The sequence below is a fragment of the Cornus florida genome, unplaced genomic scaffold, assembly GCF_030987335.1.
Source record: "Cornus florida cultivar Cherokee Brave unplaced genomic scaffold, ASM3098733v1 CherokeeBrave_3.0.0_Hap2_Chr10, whole genome shotgun sequence".
Taxonomy (NCBI): Eukaryota; Viridiplantae; Streptophyta; class Magnoliopsida; order Cornales; family Cornaceae; genus Cornus; species Cornus florida.
The window spans coordinates 76,092,427-76,116,177 of record NW_026775580.1 but is presented as its reverse complement, the minus strand read 5'-3'; the positions used below and the strand labels follow the sequence as shown (position 1 = coordinate 76,116,177).

The following is a 23,751-nucleotide window of genomic DNA, read 5'->3' as shown; positions in this document are numbered from 1 at the left end:
GGTTTCATTAAATGTTAACTAAATCTTACATGCTTAGTTTACATTAAATTACTCGACTGTATATGTTTTAATGTAATCTGTAACTATGTTTGCAAGTTGAAGTTCAAGTTCTGTGTTAACGCGTAATGAATCGGTAGCGGTTTAAGTTACTGTAATTAATTCCAACTATTGTAAACAAATCATTGGGATTCTACTGGGTATAACTAGGACTCTTAGGTTTAGTATTAAAGAGGAAAAAAAGAGTTGGAATGGCCGAAGACGAAGCAAATGGTCATAAACGGAGCAGGAAGCGGAACAGTGCTCTCAAAAGGGGAGAGAGCCGGCTCCAGGAGGTTGGGAGCCAGCGCCCCTCTTCACAGAGCCGGCTCCAAGGGCTAAGGAGCCGGCTCCATGGTGCATAGAGCCTACTCTACTGGTTAAAGAGCAGGCTCCCTTGTTTGGCCTTGTTTAGACGTGTTTCGGTACTGTTTGGGCACTGTTTTGGACGTGTTTGGGATTCTGAATTGTTTCAAGGATTGGACTGAGAATTTTAAAAATAATTTCATGGGATTTTAAACTCTCTAATTGCATAATTTGATCCGTAGTGCAAATAGAATAAACAGTATAAAAATAAGCAACTTTGCATGCTGATAACGGATAGGAAGGACTAAATTGTTTAATCTTATTTTAACAATTTAACGGATTTTAACATGGACTCTAAACATGATATTATGCTATATTAGGACCCACCATGCATAAATTATCTCTATATGTTAATGGTTCTCACAGTGTGAAAGTTTTAAGCAATGTCGCACACTGTTGACGGATATAACGTATTTAGTTACTTAAACTTATTTTAGCAACTTAGATGACTGGAGTATGACTTCTAAATTTATTTTGGAGGCATAATAGGGTCTTATACATATTAGACTTTATTATATTTCTCTTGGATTTTAATTGAAGAATTATTAAAATATATTCTGTCAATTACGTGGGATTATGTGTTGGATCATAATTGCTGAATTATGATATTAAATTCTGTCAATTATCTGGAACTATGTAGTGGATCATAATTGCTGAATTCTTATAATAAATTATGTCAATTATCTGGAATTATGTAGTGGATCATAATTGCTGAATTCTTATAATAAAATCTGTCAATTATCTGGATTTATGTGTTGGATTATAATTGCTGAATTCTTATATTTAATTCTGTGAATTATCTGGATTTATGTGTGGATTATAATTGCTGAATTCTTATATTTAATTCTGTCAATTATCTGGATTTATGTGTGGATTATGATTGCTGAATTATTACATTAAATTCTGTCAATTATCTGGATGTTGTGGATTGTATGCACCGGTATGGGACGGTGGCATACTAGGGATGGTTTAGCTCAAAACGCTAAGACCTACCCTATTGGAATAAGGGAATGGATTATAAAAATTGAATCCTACTTATATTTAGGTCAAATCAACTGAGTAAATTGAGTGACCACATGGATTAACTGTTGTCAGTAGTTAAGTCATATCAACTGAATAAGTTGAGTGATTAACTGGATTATAAATTGCATGTCAGATCAATGAACAATTGAATGACATACTCTGATTTTGGACGGATTTTAAATATATGATTATGGTGACGAGATGAGCTTGAGTCTCAGGCTCGTTAGTTCAGGTGCGTATATGTAGTGGATGCGTAGCTGGCTATGATAGGTTGAGGTGTACCATGTTAGGTCTAGGTACTCATGCCCACCTTTGCGTGCGTTTTTGCATGTTGCCTTCTATTCAGGTTAAGGCCCCCTTTGTAGTCCAGTGAATGTCCCTTAGTATGGATATATATATATATATATATATATATATATATATATATATATATGGACTAGATAGATATTGTAAGATATCTAGGATGTATCTGCGTATCGGGTCACTGTATGGATTGCAGTTAGATTAGAACTTGTTCATGGGCCTGACCCACTCTTATACTTTTCAGGTATCGGACGGTTCTAGTTTTAGGCTTGATCGTGCTGAGCAGAGACTATCATTCACTCTACCGACGACGTAGGATTTCATTCCATGGTTTGGAAGGTTTTATTTCCACTTATTTTATGTTCAGTTGGGATTTGATTTAAGGGTCCACTAGATGGATTCCCGAGTTGTACTCTTAGTGGTTTTGGAGAGTTGGATTTTATAAATCTTTAACTTTGGAGGATTTTATATTTAGTATTTCTTTCAGCTTCATTATGTTATTCTTAATTTTTTTTTTTTATATTCTGTGTTCGTTTATATATTAGTTGTCTGATATTCCCTCGGGTTTGGACTTGGGCCTGATCAACCCATGTCTCGGATTCGAGGGGTATCATAGTTGGTATCAGAGGACTCCAGGTTCAAGTGTCTCTAGGGTATTTTGTAGTAAGACTTCCGCGAAGCGTTTTCTCTGGATTAGAGTTTAAGTTTAGGATTCATTGTATTCCTTTACGGTTCATTTAGCAAGTACTGATGTCAAGTTTATTCTGTAATTTCAGAATGTTTGGCACTAGGAAAAAGATGTGGTCCGCGATGAAAGCAAAGAAGGACCCAAGGAAGAAGAAGGTTACTCCGACGATTCCCCTGCGAAGGCCGACCAAGAAGACAGAATTGGAGACCAATGAATTGGTTCCAATAGGTGTTGCTTCGGAGTATAAGTCAAGGAAGGTTTCTAGTGTGCCGGATTGGCCACCATACTATGGACCTAACACAACTTCGGTGGTGCTCAAAGCTAAGCTAAGCGGGGAGGAAGACCCTGAAGAAGATCAGGATGGAAGAGATACCCGAGCATCCAAGATGGAGGGCACCGATGTTCAAGGATGAATGCTCTTCTAAGAGTAATTTTAATTACTAGTAGTAGTGCAGATATTACTAAAAGCGTAGTACGGATTTAATCACGTACACTAGTTTTTTTTTTTTTTGTTAAAGAATATCTTACGATTATTCATTTGACAGTTTATGGTTTGAAAAAGTTCTTAATAAAGTGAACTAGCAGTTTTAGCTATCTTTATTGTATTTTGTGATAACATTTTTGTGATATATACACATATGGTTTTATTAGACTATATTGGGATGTGTATGTTGCGATAATAAATGATTATCACAGTGGAGTGATTGGGTATTTTTGAACAGGCAAGCAAACATTTGCTTGTAAGTACATTGTGTTGAGACGGGATGATTACCAAGGAGTTTATAAAAGAACTTGTGGTAGGTTTGGTTTAGAAGGAGGAACTCCCAGGATAGAATGATAATCTAAAAATGGGAAGATTGCGGAGCATTTTGTTTTACCTTAGCTGTTTTTGCTCTACGGAGTATTCGAAAACATTTGGGATATAGTTTTGGGATGATGACGCGGGTATGCGGTAGACCTCAGGGTATTTCTATATCTTTAGGCAATACAGCCATTCTACATAAGAGTGATGGGCCTGTGACATTAGATATTGGTAGACTCGGATTTCTAGCCAATCTTTTGGTCCTGGACATGCACACTTATGATGTGATACTTGGGATGGATTGGTTATCGCACTACCATGCCTAAGTTAATTATTATGATAGGTCTATCGTGTTCACAATACCTGGTCAGGATATGTACGTCGTTGCTATGCCACGTTCTAACGGGGTCACGAGCACTTATTTGTTCCATATGGAGGAGGAAACGGAGGAAGGGATTACTGTATCTTTGGATAGCATACCAATTGTACAGGATTTCCGGATGTATTTAAGGAGATTCCGGGGTTGCCACTTAGTAGCGAGATCGATTTTGTGATTGACTTAGCTCTAGGCACTACGCCTATTGCTAGGGCACCATACAGGATGGCACTAGTAGAGATGAGAGATCGGATTCAACAATTACTCAGCCAGGGTTTTATTTGTAGGAGTACGTCACCCTGGGGAGCGCCGGTTTTGTTTGTGAAGAAGAATGATGGTTCACTTCGCCTGTGTATAGATTATAGGGAGTTGAACAAGGTTACTATTCGTAACAAATCCTTTGCCCAGGATTAATGATCTTTTTAATTAATTGAAGGGAGCTACATACTTCTCTAAGATTGATCTGCGCTTTGGATATCATCAACTTTGGGTTAGGGAGCAAGACGTTCCGAGGACAGCGTTTCTCACCAGATATGGGTCTTATGAGTTTCGTGTTATACCTTTCGGACTGACTAACGCACCAGCAGTTTTCATGGGCTTAATTAACAAAGTCTTCAGGGCTTATTTAGATCAATTTGTCATTGTCTTCATCGATGACATTTTGATTTATTTTAAGTCAGAGGATAATCATGCTAGACATCTTCGGATTGTCCTACAGACGCTTCATAAGCACCAGTTATGTGCCAAATTTGAGAAATGTGAATTTTGGCAACGAGAAGTGAAGTCTCTGGGTCATGTGGTGTCAGAAAGGGGAATAACGGTAGATCCAGCCAAGGTTTCAGCAGTGATTGAGTAGGGTTCACCTACTTCACCTACTGAGATTCGAAGTTTTCTTGGGTTCTCCAAGATATCAGGACTACTCACTCATTTGACTAAAAAGGGTGTACGGTTCGTGTGGGATGAACACTGTCAGAAAGCTTTTGATGAGCTAAAGACTAAGTTGACTTCTACACTGATTCTGTCTACTCCACAGAGCGGGATAGAGTATCTTGTTTACACAGATGCTTCTTGGCAAGGTCTGGGATGTGTTTTGATGCAGGAGGAGTAACCGATTTCGTATGGATCTCGTAAGCTTAAACCTTACGAGTTTAATTATCCAACATATGATTTGGAGTTGGCAACTGTGGTCTTTGCCATACGTATTTGGAGGCATTATCTATTGGGTGAGTCATTCAGATTATTTAGCGATCACAAGAGTCTGCAGTATTTGTTCACTCAACGAGAGCTGAATATGAGACAACGCCGATAGTTAGAGTTTGTGAAAGACTATCGTTTCTCTATACAGAACCATCCAGGGAAAGCGAATGTGATGGCAGATGCACTCAGTCTCTGAATTGTTACTATTTTTTTTGCTCTATTCACTACTGAGTGGAATGCTTTGAAAACGGTGGATAAATTATCAGATGCTTTCATGGCTTGCGTGGTAGTTACACATCTATTATTCACAAAGTTTTGAAAGCATGACTCACGGATCAGCAGTGCATTGAAAGAGTTGCAGAGATAGCTTCCGGGGATGTTCCATTTTACTATGTTGGCTGATGGAGGTTTGAGGTACAAAGGACGGTTGGTGGTACCTTCTGCTGATGATTTGAGGAAGGATGTGATGACTGAGACTCACCACTCTAAGTTTTCTGTTCATCCAGGAGGAGACAAGATGTATCAGGATATGAAGCGGTAATTTTAGTGAGCAGGTATGAAAAAGGACATTGCTATTTTTGTCTCTTGATGTAGTACTTGTCAGATGATCAAGATTGATCATCAGTGGTCGCCAGGAGCTCTACAGCCACTACCTATACCGAAGTGGAAATGGGAGAGCATTTCTATACATTTCGTGGAGGGATTGCCTACTTCCTATAAGGATCACAATTCCATTTGGGTCATCGTGGATAGATTGACTAAATCAACTCATTTCTTACCTATTCGCACTGATTTTACTTCGGAGCAGTTGGCGAGACTCTACATTACAGAGATTGTGAAGTTGCATGGTATTCCGTTGTCTATTATATCGGACAGGGATTCAAGCTTTGTATCTGGATTTTGGAAGAGTTTTCAGCAGGCTTTGGGTACCGAGTTGCATCTTAGCACTGCTTGTCATCCTCAGACTGATGGACAGACTGAAAGGGTGAATCAGATCATGAAGGATATGCTTCGGTCGTGTGTTCTTGATTTAAAGGATCGGTATCAGCATATCGATGTTGGGGAGATTGGGTTGCAGCCGGATGCAACTTATTTAGAACCACCGTGTCGTATTGTTGACCGTGGGATCAAATTATTCGTAATAAGGTTATCCCTTTGGTGCGTGTTCAGTGGAGTCATCACAATGAGGCTGAGTCTACTTGAGAACGGGAGGATGTCATTCGCTCGCAATTTCCTGGAATATTGGAAGAAGGTAAGAGCGAATGCCGAGGATAGAATTCCTTTTGTTAGGGGGGAAGAATGTAATACCCCTAATTTTAAAAGGATAGTCCTGGTATTTTAATAAATTATTTAAGTGTAATTTTATTTGTTTAATTGTTTAATTATGGTTATTTTAATTAATTGTTGAATTGTTTATTAAATTAAATTGCTTGATTAATTGGATTGTTAGAATAAATTGTTAAATGATGTAATTTATGACTTATTTGAATTAACTGTTTTATTGTAATTATGTGTTTTCATTTATTGTTTTAAGTTAGGGTTTATATTTCATTTAATTAACCCCGTATGTGATAGCCGACTAGTTTTTATTTGATTCTAGGGTTTGGTCTCTTAATGTAGTAGAATTAAGTTTTGGCTAAAGCCTATATATATATAGAACAACACATCTACTAGGGTTAGAAAAACCCTATTCACATACCTAAGATGGAGAGAAAACAGAGTGCGATTATGAGAAAAACAGAGCAATTGCAGTAAGGGTTTCAGCTGTGGATTAAAGATCGGACCTAGGACGAGGGAAGGTTGAGCAGTAGGAGGTTGAGTCGACAATAAACGGACGTCGTCGGAAAGCTTAGGAAGACGGCGACAAGGTTTTGATTCCAAAACCTCACAGGTAAGTTCTTTTCTTTCTCTTTCCCGTTGGCTTATGTTCTATGCATACCTAGATGGTCTTTAGGGTTTAATTAAATATTAACTGAATCTTGCATGCTTAGTTTACATTAAATTACTCAACTGTATATGTTTTAATGTAATCTGTAACTGTGCTTGCAAGTTGAAGATCAAGTTCTGTGTTAACGCGTAATGAATCGGTAGCAGTTTAAGTCACTGTAATTAATTCCAACTATTGTAAACAAATCATTGGGATGCTACTAGGTATAACTAGGACTCTTAGGTTCAGTATTAAAGAGGAACAGAAGAGTTGGAATGGCCGGAGATGAAGCAGATGGTCAGAAATAGAGCAGGAAGCGGAACAGTGCTCTCAAAGGGGGAGAGAGCCGGCTCCAGGAGGTTAGGAGCCGGCTCCCCTCTTCACAGAGCTGGCTCCAAGGGCTAGGGAGCCGGCTCCATGGTGCATAGAGCCTGCTCTATTGGTTAGATAGCAGGCTCCCTTATTTGGCCTTGTTTGGACGTGTTCCTGTACAGTTTGGGCACTGTTTTGGAAGTGTTTGGGATTCTGAATTGTTTCAAGGACTGGACTGAGAATTTTAAAAGTAATTTCATGGGACTTTAAACTCTCTAATTGCATAATTTGATCCGTAGTGCAAATAGAATAAACAGTATAAAAATAAGCAACTTTGCACGCTGATAACGGATAGGAAGGATTAAATTGTTTAATCTTATTTTAACAATTTAACGGATTGTAGCATGGACTCTAAACATGATATTATGCTATATTAGATCCACCATGCATAAATTATCTCTATATGCTAATGGTTCTCACAGTGTGAAAGTTTTACGCAATGTCGCACACTGTTGATGTATATAACGTATTTAGTTGCTTAAACTTATTTTAGCAACTTAGATGACTGGAGTATAACTTCTAAGTTTATTTTGCAGGCATAATAGGGTCTTATACATATTAGACTTTATTATATTTCTCTTAGATTTTAATTGAAGAATTATTAAAATATATTCTGTCAATTATATGGGATTATGTGCTGCATCATAATTGTTGAATTCTGATATTAAATTCTGTCAATTATCTGGAACTATGTAGTGGATCATAATTGCTGAATTCTTATAATAAATTCTATCAATTATCTAGAATTATGTAGTGGATCGTAATTGCTGAATTCTTATAATAAAATCTGTCAATTATCTGGATTTATGTGTTGGATTATAATTGCTGAATTCTTATATTTAATTCTGTTAATTATCTAGATTTATGTGTGGATTATGATTGCTGAATTATTGCATTAAATTCTGTCAATTATCTGGATGTTGTGGATTGTATGCATCGGTATGGGACGGTGGCATTCTAGGGATGGTTTAGCTCAAAACGCTAAGACCTACCCTGTTGGAATAAAGGAATGGATTGTAAAAATTGAATCCTACTTATATTTAGGTAAGATCAACTAAGTAAGTTGAGTGACCACATGGATTAATTATTGTTAGTAGTTAAGTCATATCAACTGAATAAGTTGAGTGATTAACTGGATTATAAATTGTATGTCAGATCAATGAACAATTGAATGACATACTCTGGTTTTGGACGGGCTTTAAATATATGATTATGGTGCCACGAGATGAGCTTAAGTCTCAGGCTCGATGGTTAGGGTGCGTATATGCAATGAATTCGTAGCTGGCTATGATAGGTTGAGGTGTACCCTGTTAGGTCTAGGTACTCATGCCCTAACTTTGGGTGCGTTTTTGCATATTGCCTTCTATTCAGGTTGAGGCCCCCTTTGTAGTCCAGTTAATGTCCCTTAGTGGAGATATATACATATTTATGGACTAGATAGATATTGTGAGATATCTAGGATGTATCTGCGTATCGGGTCACTGTATAGATTGCAGTTAAATTAGAACTTGTTCATGGGCCTAACCCACTCTTATACTTTTCAGATATCGAATGGTTCCAGTCTTAGGCTTGATCGTGCTGAGTAGGGACTATCATTCATTCAACCGACGACGTAGGATTTCATTCCATGGTTTATTTTTGGTTTTATTTCCACTTATTTTATGTTCAGTTGGGATTTGATTTAGGGGTCCACTAGATGGATTCCCGAGTTGTACTCTTGGTGGTTTTGGAGAGTTAAATTTTATAAATCTTTAACTTTGTAGGATTTTATATTTAGTATTTCTTTCAGCTTTATGGTATTCTTAAAAAAAAAAAAAATTATTCTATGTTCGTTTATATATTAATTGTCTGATATTCCCTCGGGTTTGGGCTTGGGCCTAATCAACCCATGTCTCGGATTCGAGGGGCATCATACATTAGGTTGGTGACCTGGCCCGATAGGAATAGTTTGGTAAGAAATATTCGAGTCCATCAGGACTCTGGTACGCTCACGTTTCAGGTCAGCCATTCATTGGCCAGTGACTTCAGACCACTTTGTGAGCCAAACAAGATCATGACATTATATTAGGATTGTTGTATATTACTAACTTTGGACTACAATGTACATATGGCTTGCATATCGAACGTCTCTATAAATAGGGCACCATCAAAGTAAATAGTAAAATGATTTAATCAAAACATTCTAGACGGGAATGTCAAAAAGAAGAAATTTTCCCAGCTTGATTTAGGCTTGTTAATTGGTTCAGCTAAAAATCACTAGAATTGTTATATTTTAAAGAAATTATGGGTTTATAAAAAACTCCCATTTTGTTATTCATAAAAAGGAAAATAAATAATAATGGCATCTTGTTAAGTTCTGAAGGTCTTTTTCAGGACATTTCAGTAAAATAATTGTTTCTGAAGTGAACTTGCCATGTATCATGATGAGACGGTCTATTTTTGGTTGTCACAACCTTGACAGTGACAAGACAAGAATATAGTTCTATGTGGCATCATTGCATACTTTATCGTGTTTTCAATTAAATATGTCATTCTGTTACTTTCTCATCCAAAATAGTCTTATGATAAATACTAATAGAGTTAATGTTAAATATCTTTGTAAATGAACAAATGGTATTGCATATTTGCTCCCCTCTCACTACATCCAATTGCAGTGGTGGAGCCACAAATTGCCCTCACCGAAATTTTTTGTGACTTCTATTTTCTCTACATAAAATTTAGTAATTATAAATGTGCCCCCCACTGAACCCCTAAAAATTCACAAAAGACCTTAAAAAAATCTTCCAAAATTCAAATTGACCCCTCTTTTTCTAACTCGTTAGCACAACATAATTTTTAAAATTCATGGGTCCCACAAATTTTAAAAAATTAAAATTCAAAAAAGAACCTCTTTTGATATTTATTATTTTCATTCAAAACTTCTTATCATATAAGTGTTAATGTTGCTCCTTTGAAGAAATTTTCTAGCTCCGCCACTGTTTAATTGCAATTGGTGACTAAAAGACCTCACCTAATAGAGGCAGAGAGCACAACAAAAAATCATTTAATTATGATATAAGAAAATCTAACTTAATTATTATCAACCTGCCACAAGGACAAGAAAAAGAAGGGAAAATACGAAGATTTCATTTACCACCTAATTCTTAAGGGCTCATTTGCTGATACGCTTAGCTTCACTTGTTCCTTCAAAAAGATGCATGGTCTTCGAAGCTTCATCCTCTCTCATAAAGCGCATAAGATCCTCTAAGTAAATAAATCTGATAATAAAGGATAAAAAAAACTAAGACGTTGGCAAATACATGTAGATCATCAAGTTATCACAACAAAGAGGACAGGCATAGACTGTAGATGTTACTCCAATTCTTGACCATAAGGTTGTACAATGTTCACGAAAAATAATCCACAACTACAGCTTCTATGAAGTATTTATAGTTTTTTAGACTGCGACATTCAATTTGGAGATGTTATATAAACTCTGCACCTAAGTATAGACTATAATGTGAGGCGATGAAATTTTTGGCCATGTCACTCTCTGTTTCTATGCCTATTTTTTCCTGGTTCAGAGGGTGGCATCATCCTAGTGATGCATGCCTCTGCCATTAACATGAAAAAGTGATAAGTATGGAACAAATAAACTTCGTCATTAAGTAGGTAGTAACCAACTAACCATGAATTACAGATATATGCATGAATTGACTGAAAGTGAAAGCATTGCATCTTAACAAGGTACATATTTACTTATAAAACAAAAACAAGGTACATATTTACAGATTATATGTTTACAGTGATTCACATTATAGGAAAATAGGTAATAACTTACTTAGACCCTGGCTTAACCACATTGCAGAATATTTTCTTGGCTGCAACTTTTGTCTGGTTTTCACTTGTGATCTGCAATGAGGACTCGTTTTCACCATTCGAATCTTATATGCGCTCATCCAAAGTCGATAAGACCTCTCCCTAACAATATTCATCAATCTCTTCATGTTCCAAGCTGAAACTTTCTTTTGATTTAGCCTGTGCAAGTGGTCAATTGAAATCCCCTCATCTTTTTTCAAAGATAAAGCCGTAGTAAATCTGCGATTCTTTGCAGCTTTTGGGCTCTTTTGGTGCCTTCCACTCCCTATCATTTCCCACTCCTCGGGAAAACATTGGCTATGAGGTCAGCAGGCATAGTAGCCCCTGAATTCTGAAGCTTCTGGACCTCATCCATGATTTTCTCTTCCTCCTCCTATTCGTGCTGAATTTCGGTCACATGAGGACCCGAGAGTGTTTCAATTACATACTGATTAAACAAATTGTCCTGAATTGGATCGAAAAATGTGCTCACATGGAAGGATGAAGCAAGGACCTTAACCAAAAGTGTCTTCAAAAGCCTAATCGAGGGACCCATTAAAAGCCACACCCAAATCTTGGTCACATAAGGCAAGACTTTTCTAGCAGTCGCCCTCTCAACTCTTTTTTTCAATATACATTGCCAAGCAATCAAAACCAAAGCTAACCAAATGCAATTCTGAACAGCATTCCTCAACCCATACACGAAAAATAAAACCCGTTTTCGCAATAAAAAATTACGCTCTATAAAGAACACAACAATCTTAATTCCACAACCAGATACCAATCAACCACAGATCAGAACCAGAACTATTAGCACCCATTTCCATAATTGAAGCCTAAACAATTTCATCTTCCTAAATTTCAGAATTGAAAGACTACACATTAAAATAGCGATAATCAGAATCAAACTCACCGATTGAAATACAGTTAATCTACTGAACTTTATCTTGTTGTAATCGTCAGCCAAATCAGCATCCAAAAATGGGTCATCCTCATCAAGCTCACTTCCTTTGCCCAACATTCTAGACTTTAACATCCTTTATGATCTCTGATCTTGCTCTGGAGGGTCCATAAGTATCGACTTCGTTTTTGTCTTTATGGACGTACTTTATGCCACGTCATCAAAAGTCAAATCAAGCTGACACAATAGCAAAAAGACAAAATGACCAACACTTGGTCGATATTGAAAATCCAACTCAGCAAAAGCAACTGCCGATCGATAAGCCTTGAACCTCGATCTGACCAAGCCACAAACTGTCGATCCACAAATTGCCCCCATTGGAATTTTTTGTGACTTCTATTTTCTTTACATAAACTTTAGTAATTATAAATGTGCCCCCACTAAACCCCTAAAAATTCACAAAAGACCTTAAAAAAATTCTTCCAAAATTCAAACCCCTCATTTTCTAACTCATTAGCACAACATAATTTTCAAAATTCATGGGTCCCACAAATTTAAAAAAATTAAAATTAAAAAAGACCCTCTTTTGATATTTATTGTTTTCATTCTAAACTTCTTATTATATAAGTGTTAATAGTTGCTCCTTTGAAGAAATTATCTGGCTCTGCCACTGTCCAATTGTGATTGGTGACTAAAAAACCTCACCTAATGGAGGCAGAGAACATAACCAAAAATGCATTCAATTATGATACAAGAATATCTAACTTAATTATTATCAACCTACCGCAAGGACAAAAAAAAAGAATGGAAAATATGAAGATTTCATTTACCACCCAATTTTTAAGAGCTCGCTTGCTGATGCTGTAATACCCTTAATTTTAAAAGAATAGTCTTAGTTTTTATTTAATTGTTTTAATTGTATTTTTATTTATTTAATTGATTATTTAACTAATTGCTTATGTATTTAATTGAATTAAGTGTTACTTGATTATTTGAATTATGTGTCTATGTGTAATTTGTATTTGTCTATGTGTTAATTGTTTAATTCGAATTTATATGCTTAGATGGTGTTTTGATTAATTGTAAATTAAATATTTTATTTTCTTTTCTTTTCTTTTCTTTTATAATGTTTTATTTTCTTTTATTTTCTTCTATGATTATGGTTAGTAGTAATAGGTCAACCAATTGGTCCCATGGACTACTTGGATAGGAGGTTGGATGGTTATGGATTATTACCCATGGATAGTTGTGTATGTATATATATATATATATATATAAAAGGGAAAGTAATTTATAAATTACTTTTATGGTAACTTGTGTATTAATTTTTAATCTGGTGTATATTTTTATATATTTATATAATAAGGATATACATAGATTTTATACGTATCATGTTTTAAGTTATTTTATAATATTATGATAAATTAAGTATTATTAGACAATCTGTTTATAAATAATGGATGTATATAATTTATTTATTTAATAAAGATACATAAATTATATACGTAACATATTTTACGTTACCTTTTTAATATTTTATTTTTTTATTTTCTTTATTAAGTTGACTTGGAATGGAATTAGGATTAGGGTTAATTTTCTTTAGCCTATATATACATAAGTATAAGTTTGTAGGAGGCTTCAAAGTACATGATTTTTCTAGAGAGAGATAGTTAGAGAGAGAATGAGGAGAAAATCTTCTAGAGAGAAGATCAAGGAAGAAGAGGTTTAACTTTCGATCCGAAAATTTAAGGCAAATTCTTCTTCTATCTCCCTCCATTTGATTCGTGTTTCTGTACATGTCTAGAAAATTTCAGGATTTATTAAACACATAAAATTAAATAATAATGCATGTTTAATTGGATTAAAACATAGGTTTTATGAAATTGGTTCATATTTGTTCTTGTGTTATGAATTGATAAATTCATGATTTTGATTTGATTTCTAGTATGAATTTTTACATATTTAAATTATATATTTTTCATATCTGTATATTGATGGAATGTAGAAACATGCTTAGGATTCCTGAAATAAATAAAGAATGAATGCACAGTGAATTTCTAGGTTGATTCATGTAACAGTGCTCGGACCGCTATTACAGTGCTCGAGCCTTGGGGGCAAAGCTCGAGCCTTAGATGAAAAGCTCAAGCCTAAGAAGGAAAGCTTGAGCAATTGGATGTAAAGCTCGAGCTTGAGAAGGAAAACTCGAGCAACTTGGATGAAAAGCTCGAAAGGAAAAGCTCGAGCAATTGGATGTAAAGCTCGAGCAATTGGGTGAAAAGCTCGAGCCTGAAGTAGGATGCTCGAGCCTTGGACAGGGTGCTCAAGCATTTAGGATAAAAGCTCGAGCATTATTTGGAGAAGTTTTGTAAACAGCGTAGTATTACTTTTTGTTAATTTTGAAGGGAACATTAAATAGGGACTAGGTATGGGTTTAAATAAACTTAAATAGACTCAATCTTAATAGACTCGATCTTAATGATGCTTGCTATTTGAATGTTTTAAACAAACGGATGGATTTAATCTTTTAAATTGTTCAATCAATCGGGATTAAATGTGTAGGATGAATCGGATATGGAGAATACTTATTTGACGGTATAATAATATATCATTATGTATAAGATTCAGTTTGTGTAGGACATATGATATAGGAAGCTTGAATAAATAATAAGTCATTCCTATTTTGTGATAACTTGATATCATATTATTATAATTATTTCTGGATTGTTTGATGTATTTCCTTAATTGGTACATCAATTGTTGGATTGTGTGGTTTAATGCACCGATATGGGACGGTGACATTCTAGAGACGGATTAACAAAAGAAGTTAAGTCCTACCTATTTTTATAAGGGAATGAATTAACTAAAATGTTAAGTCCTCTTTATATTCAAGTCAGGTCAACTAAACAAGTTGAATGACTTATAGCGGATTACTTTAAATGATTACTTTATACTGGATATGATGGATTATATATATATATATGATTATGGTACTGTGATATGAGCTTGAGTCTCAGGATCACGGTTAGGGTGCGTATATCGTCTAGGATGGATAATTGGACATAGTAGACATCTGGGTGCCCTGGTAGGTCGAGGTGCTCATGTCCACTTTATGTGCGATTTGAGTGATACCTTTTATTCAGGTTGAGACCGACCTATGTTACAGTGAGCGTCCTATAGTGTGTATCTATATATGTATATGGACTACTAGTTATTGTTGGATTGACTAGGATGTATACGTGTATCAGGTCTATGCTTGGACTGTAGTAGAGTAGAATTTATTTGTAGGCCTGACCCATCCTTATTTTTCAGGTATGCGTCAGGAGTAGGTATTGTTCGTGCTGAGCAGGGAGCATCTACTTCACTCTTCCGGTTTATCTGCATAGGAGTTCCTCTATATTTCAGTTTCCTGATGTAGACAGTTATTGCTGTCATTTGTTCAGTTGGGTTTTTTCTAGGGATCCATATAGTATGGATTCCCAAGTTGTATTAATGGAGGATTAAGTGTATTAGAATGTTTTTTTTTTTTAATAAGAATTTATTCTGAGGAGTTATTGGATTATCCTTTTAGTTTCTTTTCAGCATTTTTATTTATATGTATTTTGTGTTCGTTTATTGCCGATTTGTTTTGATATCCTCGGGTATTCAGGCATGGGCCTGACCAATCTGCATTCGAAAATCCGGTGGGTATCACAGATACCCTTGCCTTCACTTGCTCCTTAAAAAAGATGCATGGTCTTCAAAGCTTCATCCTCTCTCAAAAAGTGCATAAGATCCTCCAAGCAAATATATCTGATAATAAAGGATAAAAAAACTAAGACGTTGGAAAATACATGTAAATCATCAAATTATCACAACAAAAAGGACACACATAGACTATAAATGTTACTCCAATTATTGACAATAAGGTCATACAATGTCCAGGAAAAATGGTCCACAACTACAGCTTCTATGAAGTACATATAGTTTTTGTTAGACTACGACTTTCAATTTGGAGATGTTATATAAACTCTGCACCTAAGTATAGACTCTAATGTAAGGCATGAAATTTCTGGGCCCTATTACTTTCTCTTTCTATCCCCATTTATTTCTGGTTCAGAGGCTGGCATCAACTAGTGATGCATGTCTCTGTCATTAACATGAAAAAGGGATAAGTATGGAACAAATGAACTTCGTCATTAATTAGGTACTAACCAACTAACCATGAATTACATATATATGCATGAATTGACTGAAAGTGAAAGCAATGCATTTAGCAATCAAATAACCAACGCTCTACTAAGATAACAAGGAACATATTTATTTATAAAACAAAAACAAGGTATATATTTACAGGTTATATCTTTACAATGATGCACATTATAGGTAAACAGATAATAACGTACTTGGACCATGGCTTAGCCACATTGCATAATATTTTCTTGGCTGCAACTTTTGCCTGGTTTTCACTTTTGATCTACAATGAGGACTCGTCTTCACCAGTAGAATCTTGTATGCGCTCATCCAAAGTCAATTGGACCCCTTCCCGAATAATATTCATCAATCTCTTCATATTCCAAGCTGAAACATTCTTCTGATTCAGCCTCTGTAAGTGGTCAATTGAAATCCCCTTATCTTTTTTCGGGGACAAAGCCGTAGAAAATCCGGGACCCTTTGCAGCTTTGGGGCTCTTTTGGTGCCTTCCACTCCCTATCATTTTCCAATTCCTCAGAAAAACATTGGCTCTGAGGTCAGCAAGCATAGTAGCCCTTGTATTCTGAAGCTTTTTAACCTCATCCATGATTTTTTCCTCCTCCTCTTCCTATTCGTGCTGAATTTCAATCACAGGAGGACCCGAAAGTGTCTTAATTACATACTAATTAAACAAATTGTCCTGAATTCAATCAAAAAATGCGCTCACATGGAAGGATGAAGGAAGGACCTTAACCAAGAGTGTCTTCAAAAGCCAAATCAAGGAACCTATTAGAAGACACGCCCAAATCTTGGTCACATAAGGTAAGACTTTTCCAACAGTTGCCTCTCAACTTTTTTGTTTAATGTATATTGCCAAGCAATTAAAACCAAAGCCAACCAAATATAATTTTGAACAGCATTCCTCAACCCATATATGAAACACAAAACCCGTTTTCGCAACATAAAATTATGCTCTATAAAAAACACCACAATCATAATTCCATAACCAGACACCAATCGACCACAGATCAAAACTAGAACCATTAGAACCCACTTCCATAATTGAAGCTTAAACAATTTCATCTTCCTAAATTTCGGAATCGAAAGACTACACACTAAAGCAACTATAATCAAAATCAAACTCATCAATTGAAGCACAATCAATGTACTGAACTTCATCTTGATGTACTTGTCAGGCAAATCCGCATCCAAAAATGGGTCATCCTCATCAAGCTCACTTCCTTTTCCCAACATTCCAGACTTCAACATCCTATGAGATCTCTGATCTTGCTTTGGTAGGTCCATAAACATCGACTTCGTTTTGGTCTTTGTGGATGTACTTTATGCCACGTCATCAAAAGTCAAATCAACTTAACACAATAGCAAAAAGACAAAATGACCAACACTTGGTCGATATTGGAAATCTAACTCAGCAAAAGCAATTATCGATCAATGGGCCTTGAACCTCGATCCGACCATGCCACAAACTATCGTTCCATAAATTACCCCGACTGGAATTTGTTGTGATTTCTATTTTCTCTACATAAACTTTAGTAATTATAAATGTGCTCCCACTGAACCCCTAAAAATTTACAAAAGACCTTTAAAAAATCTTCCAAAATTCAAAAAGACCCCTCATTTTCTAACTCATTAACACAACATAATTTTCAAAATTCATGTGTCTCACAAATTTTAAAAAATTAAAATTCAAAAAAGACATTCTTTTGAGATTTATTGTTTTCATTCAAAACTTCTTATCATATAAGTGTTAATGGTTACTCCTTTGAAGAAATTTTCTGGCTCTGCCGTTGTCCAATTGCAACTGGTGACTAAAAACCCTCACCTAATAGAGGCAGAGAGCACAACCAAAAATTCATTCAATTATGATACAAGAATATTTAACTTAATTATTATCAACCTGCCACAAGGACAAAAAAAAAAGGAAAAATATGAAGATTTCATTTACCACCCAATTCTTAAAAGCTCGTTTCTTGATACCCTTGCCTTCACTTGCTCCTTCAAAAAGACGCATGGTCTTCAAAGCTTCATCCTCTCTCATAAAGCGCATAAGATCCTCCAAGCAAATATATCTGATAATAAAAGATAAAAAAACTAAGACGTTGGCAAATATATGTAGATCATCAAGTTATCACAATAAATAGGATAAACATAGACTGTAGATGTTACACCAATTCTTGACAATAAGATCATACAATGTCCAGGAAAAATAGATTATGACTACATCTAAGGGTGCACACGGTTTGGTTTGGACCGGTTTGAAAGTTTTTTGGAACCAAATCAATCCTAATGGTTCCAGAAAATATAGAACCAAACCAAACCATTTGACCAAAGGAACCAAACCAAACCAAACCGTGAGAAACCAGTTCGGTTCAGTTCGGTTCCACGGTTCCTTTTCTTTCTTCTGTTTTTTCCTTCTTCTTTTTTTTTTCTTTTTTTTTTTCCTTGATACAGAAGTATTCATATTTCAAAATCCATATGCATAACAATAAACCAAGTTAACCAACACATTCAGAATTGTTAATATATTCAAAACTTTTAATTCATTCTTCTCTGTCAGTTCTAGAACTGAAGTGAATAAATTCAAAATTGCTAATAAGCTAATATATTCAGAATTACTAATTCAACAACAAACATTCAGCCACAATTCAGAAAATCAACAAAATTCAGCCATTATAAATCAATAAAAAATAAGAATCATCTAATAAATTGATTAGACCTAAGAGAATTAAGAGTGGACCGTAAGATTAATTGTTGCTACAAACATCTAAAGGATTTGGATTGTAAGATTATATTATATTATATATATAATTTAACATATATATAACTAAACGGTTCGATCCTAAAGGACCTCAAATCATGACCAAATCATATATTTACGGTTTCATAAATTTGGAACCGTGATTGAACCAAAACGTTAGCAAGCCGAACCAAATTGTCAGGTCCGGTTTGGTTCGGTTTGGATTTTCGGTTTGACCGGATTTTTGTGTACCTCTAACTGCAGCTTCTATGAAGTACATATAGTTTTTTAGAATGCGACTTTTAATTTGGAGATGTTATATAAACTCTACACCTAAGCATATACTCTAATGTGAGGCCGCGAAACTTCTGGGCCCTGTCACTCTCTCTTTTTATACCTAATGCATCAACCTAGTGATGCATGCCTCTGTCATTAACATGAAAAATGGATAAGTATGGAACAAATGAACTTCATCATTAAATAGGTAGTAACCAACTAACCATGATTACAAATATATGCATGATTGATTGAAAGTGAAAACAATGCATCTAGCAATCAAATAACCAGCGCTCTACTAAGATAACAAGGTACATATTTATTTATAAAACAAATACAAGGTATATATTTACAAATTATATCTTTACAGTGATGCACATTACAGGGAAATAGATAATAACTTATTTGGACCCTGGTTTAGCCACATTGTAGAATATTTTCTTGGCTGCAACTTTTGCTTAGTTTTCACTTGTGATCTGCAATGAGGACTCGTCTTCACCAATCGAATCTTGTATGCGGTCATCCAAAGTCGATAGGACCCTTTCCTGAACAATATTCATCAATCTTTACATGTTCCAAGCTAAAACATTCTTTTAATTTAGCCTGTGTAAGTGGTCAATTGAAATCCCTTCATATATTTTTGGAGACAAAGTCGTAAAAAATCTGGGACTCTATGAGCTTTGGGTCTCTTTTGGTACCTTCCACTCCCTGTCACTTTCCCACTCCTCGGAAAACATTGGCTTTGAGGTCAGCAGGCATAGTAGCCCCTATATTCTGAAGCTTCTGGACCTCATTGTGAAAATAGAGTTACGCGAGGTGCGGAAACAGTTAGTTGACTTTAATTATGATTAACTCCTTAAATGACCTAGATCTGATTATTAGGTCAACTTGCTCAATTTATGATTGGTTAAATTATATGATCAATTTAAATATCCATAATCACAAATATAAATACTATAAAGTAGAACAAGTAAAAGTTTAGAGAGATTGCACCAGGATTTTTAGCGAGGAAACCCCAGTTGATAAAATACGTCAACTGTTTGCTTAGGAAAAACCTCGTGAACTATTCAGTCCAAAGTAAACCGATCCACTATGTTTGAAACAAAGTACTGTCTTACACCCTATCATTCTACCAAACACCAATTGCTGACAATCATCTGGCTTTGCGACTCCCCGTCCAACAACAACCTGACCTCAGGTTTATGCTTGATCTTTGTAGAAGGGTAGCTAGTAGATCAGACAACACTCATCTAATTCTCCAACCCTTTCAAAGTGTGATCGCTTTTATTTCTGTTGTTCAAGATCTGAACTCGATGTAGAAAAATTAAATCCTGCTCTTCATACAGAATATCTGAATCTTCAATATAGCTTCAATTCCGATGAGATAGAGAATAACACTACTAAATCACTCATAAATATATGTGTATGCTCTCATAAATAAATTCAGAACAATCAGATTTAATTTTCTGAATTTTCTCTCTTTAAAAGGCTTTCTCAAAATATAGAATTGATTTTCCCTAACGCCATTTTCAAACCAATGTGTATGACAAGGTTTATATAGAGTTTAGAAAGTCCCAATCCCTCAGAAAATATGATAAATTTCATGCATAGGACTTGGAAGGAAGTTGGAATCAAAAAGGAAATATTCAGAAGAAAAAAATTAAAATTGGAATATTATCAGGACTTTTTGAACCGGTTCCGGTTCAAGATTGACAGAGTGTATTCGAAGCCAATCTTGAGCATCTTGAATCAGTTCAGAGAGGCTAAACCAGTTCAAGTTTGGCAGACTTGATATCCTTGGTTCTTTCAGCCTAAAATCATTCTACGGTAAGTTCTTAAAAATATGGAAAGTGTAGAATGTGTCTAACCCTATTTAGAATATTTCTTAAAGTGTTGTTCTTACCTTTTTCTTCAAAAGATCTTCAATCATGGTAAGTTTGAACAACTTTCCAGTTCTGTAGTCGCTGTCGAACTTGATAACTTACAGACCAAGTAACTTAAATTACAACTCGACTTGGACTTGTTTTGTTTACAATAATTGCTAAAAATAAAATATATCTCACACTCATCCATGATTTTCTTTTCCTCCTCTTGTTCGTGCTGAATTTCGATCACAAGAGGATCTGAGAGTCTCAATTACATACTGATTAAAAAATTATCCTAAATTCGACCAAAAAACATGCTCACATGGAAGGATGAAGCAAGGACCTTAACTAATAGTGTTTTCAAAATCCAAATCAAGGTACCCACTAAAAGAAACACCCAAATCTTAGTCACATAGCGTTAGACTTTTCCAGCAGTCGCCCTTTAAACTCTTTTGTTGAATATACAATGCCAAGCAATCAAAACCAAAGCCAACCAAATGCAATTCTGAACAACATTCCTCAACCCATACACGAAATACAAAACCTGTTTTCGCAACAGAAAATTACGCTCTATAAAGAACACAACAATCCTAATTCCACAACCAGACACCAATCGATCACAAATTAGAACCAGAACCATTAGCACCCACTTCCATAATTGAAGCCTAAACAATTTCTTCTTCCTAAATTTTGGAATCGAAAGACTACATACTAAAGCAGCTATAATCAGAATCAAACTCATCGATTGAAGCATAGTCAATGTACTGAATTTCATCTTGCTATACTTATCAGGCACATCAGCATCAAAAAATGGGTCATCCTCATCAAGCTCACTTTCTTTGCTTAACATTCTAGACTTCAACATCTGATGAGCGCTGAAAAGTGCACATTTAAACCCCTTTAACTTAGGTATTCTAGAACCTTTATCTATCTTATTTTTCCCCTGTAGATTGATTTTGTATTATTTTTATTTTCAGGTACTTATCCCTAAAATAAGCTAACTCAGCTAAATAAGAGCATAATTCAAGCAATCTTGAGATGAATCAAAGAAAGAAGCAAAGTGGGAGCAAAAGGAAGCAAGTGGTGGAAATTCAACAAGTTCGATCGATCTCAGAAAATATTCGATTGATCGAAAGTTCATCGATCTCAATATTTCAAGATGGATCCAAGCTATTTTGTCCTTATCCAAAGATCCCACAAAGTTCGATTGATCCAACTTTTTTTCGATCGATTGAAAAGATTCCATCTTATCCAGTTATACCACTCTACCTACCACATTTGTCTCTTTTTCAAAAATATTTTCAAAATATTTCAGATTTGTCTTTATTCAAAAAGGCGCCACCATAGAGGATCGATCCAGCTTAAGTTCGATAGATCTCACCATGTTCGATCGATCGAACTATCTCACCACAAGTTCGATCGATTGAACTTCCCAAAATACAAGAAAATCCAATTTCCAGCTCATTAAAAGTTGTCTCATATGTAATCATTGGGGGGAATATTGGTGTACGAGCCCAGCTTATTGGGGGTGATATTTAACCTACCTATATAAGGAATATAAACCATTCTTGACATAGGCTAGATACATACACTAGAGACACAATTTTCAATATTCTTAGTGAGAAAGAAAAGAAAGGAGGAGGCTAGAGACACAAGCTTGGAGTTCTTCCATCAACCAAGAAGAGGAACAATCTCTACCATGGAGTTAGCCCTTGAGGGTTGGAGGACATCATCCATGAGTGGCTAGACATCCTCTTGGGGCTAGAGTTAGCCTTAAATATGTTTTCTACATCTTGATTTATGTATTTTTTAGGGGATTTGTATTGTGATACATGTTTTGACACTTTTATATATATATATCTTGTTTATTCAATGATTTGTGTGGTTTAATGCTTCCAATTGATCATTTCATTCTATCCATATGTCTATGTATGCTAGAATAGATGTTTTTGTGTTTGTCTCTATTTCTTAGTTATTGATGCATGTCTATGTGTATTAATGCTATAGATCTAGAGATTGACAAGACATAGTGCTTAATTGAATGCTCTTGTGGTTTATTTGATGGTTCATACTCATTTCTTGATGGATTGTGCCTCTCCCTTAGTTTAATTAGTTTAATTTCATGTCATTAACTTAATTGTAGTGCAGTTGTAGTTTAGAGGTTAAATGGGAGGACAATCCATGCTTGTAGTTTGATATTCCATACTTACGAAAGCAGGTAGCATATATCTCTAACCTTGTGATGTATTTGGATTATGAGCTTAAAGAAATGATTAATGGCTTAGTTTGATATATTGTGTTATCCACTATATTGCTTAGACAATATATGTTTAATTTGTCAGCCATGCTTGTTGAAACAACCACACACACACACTATGTTGCAATACATGTGTTCCCCTTTATTAATCATTCATTAAGAAGTGTAGAATAGCTATGCTTAGTGGTGATCTCTAAACCCCAAGATCTCTCTCTCTTTTATTTTTCCCTTATTACATTTAGTTGTTTACTTTAGTTTAAATTGCATCTTAGTGTAATTCAACCACCAACCAATCTTTTGATCACTCGACCTACTAATCCTAATCTAGATTCCACAACCTAATACGACCCACCAATCCCTTGGGACGATCCCTACTCGCCTTAACTATATTTTTTGTGAAAGGTAGTAGTGGTAATTTCTAAATGTAAAACTTGGCCACATTCATCATAGCCCTACACCACTATCTTTTGGTGCACAAACTTTAGATTGGGTTGACGACACACCAAGTTTTTGGCGCCGTTGCCGGGGATTGATTGAAGGCAACGTCGTATTTGTGGAATCAATTAGGAATTAGTACTCTTTTGATCATGCCTTTAC

At 35.4% G+C, this 23,751-nt stretch overlaps 1 pseudogene; it reads right to left on the bottom strand.

Annotated features, from left to right (window-relative positions):
- LOC132277887 (mechanosensitive ion channel protein 8-like) overlaps nucleotides 1-21,747 on the bottom strand; it is a 32,261-nt pseudogene extending 10,514 nt beyond the window's left edge.
- Nucleotides 21,748-23,751: the final 2,004 nt, after the last annotated feature.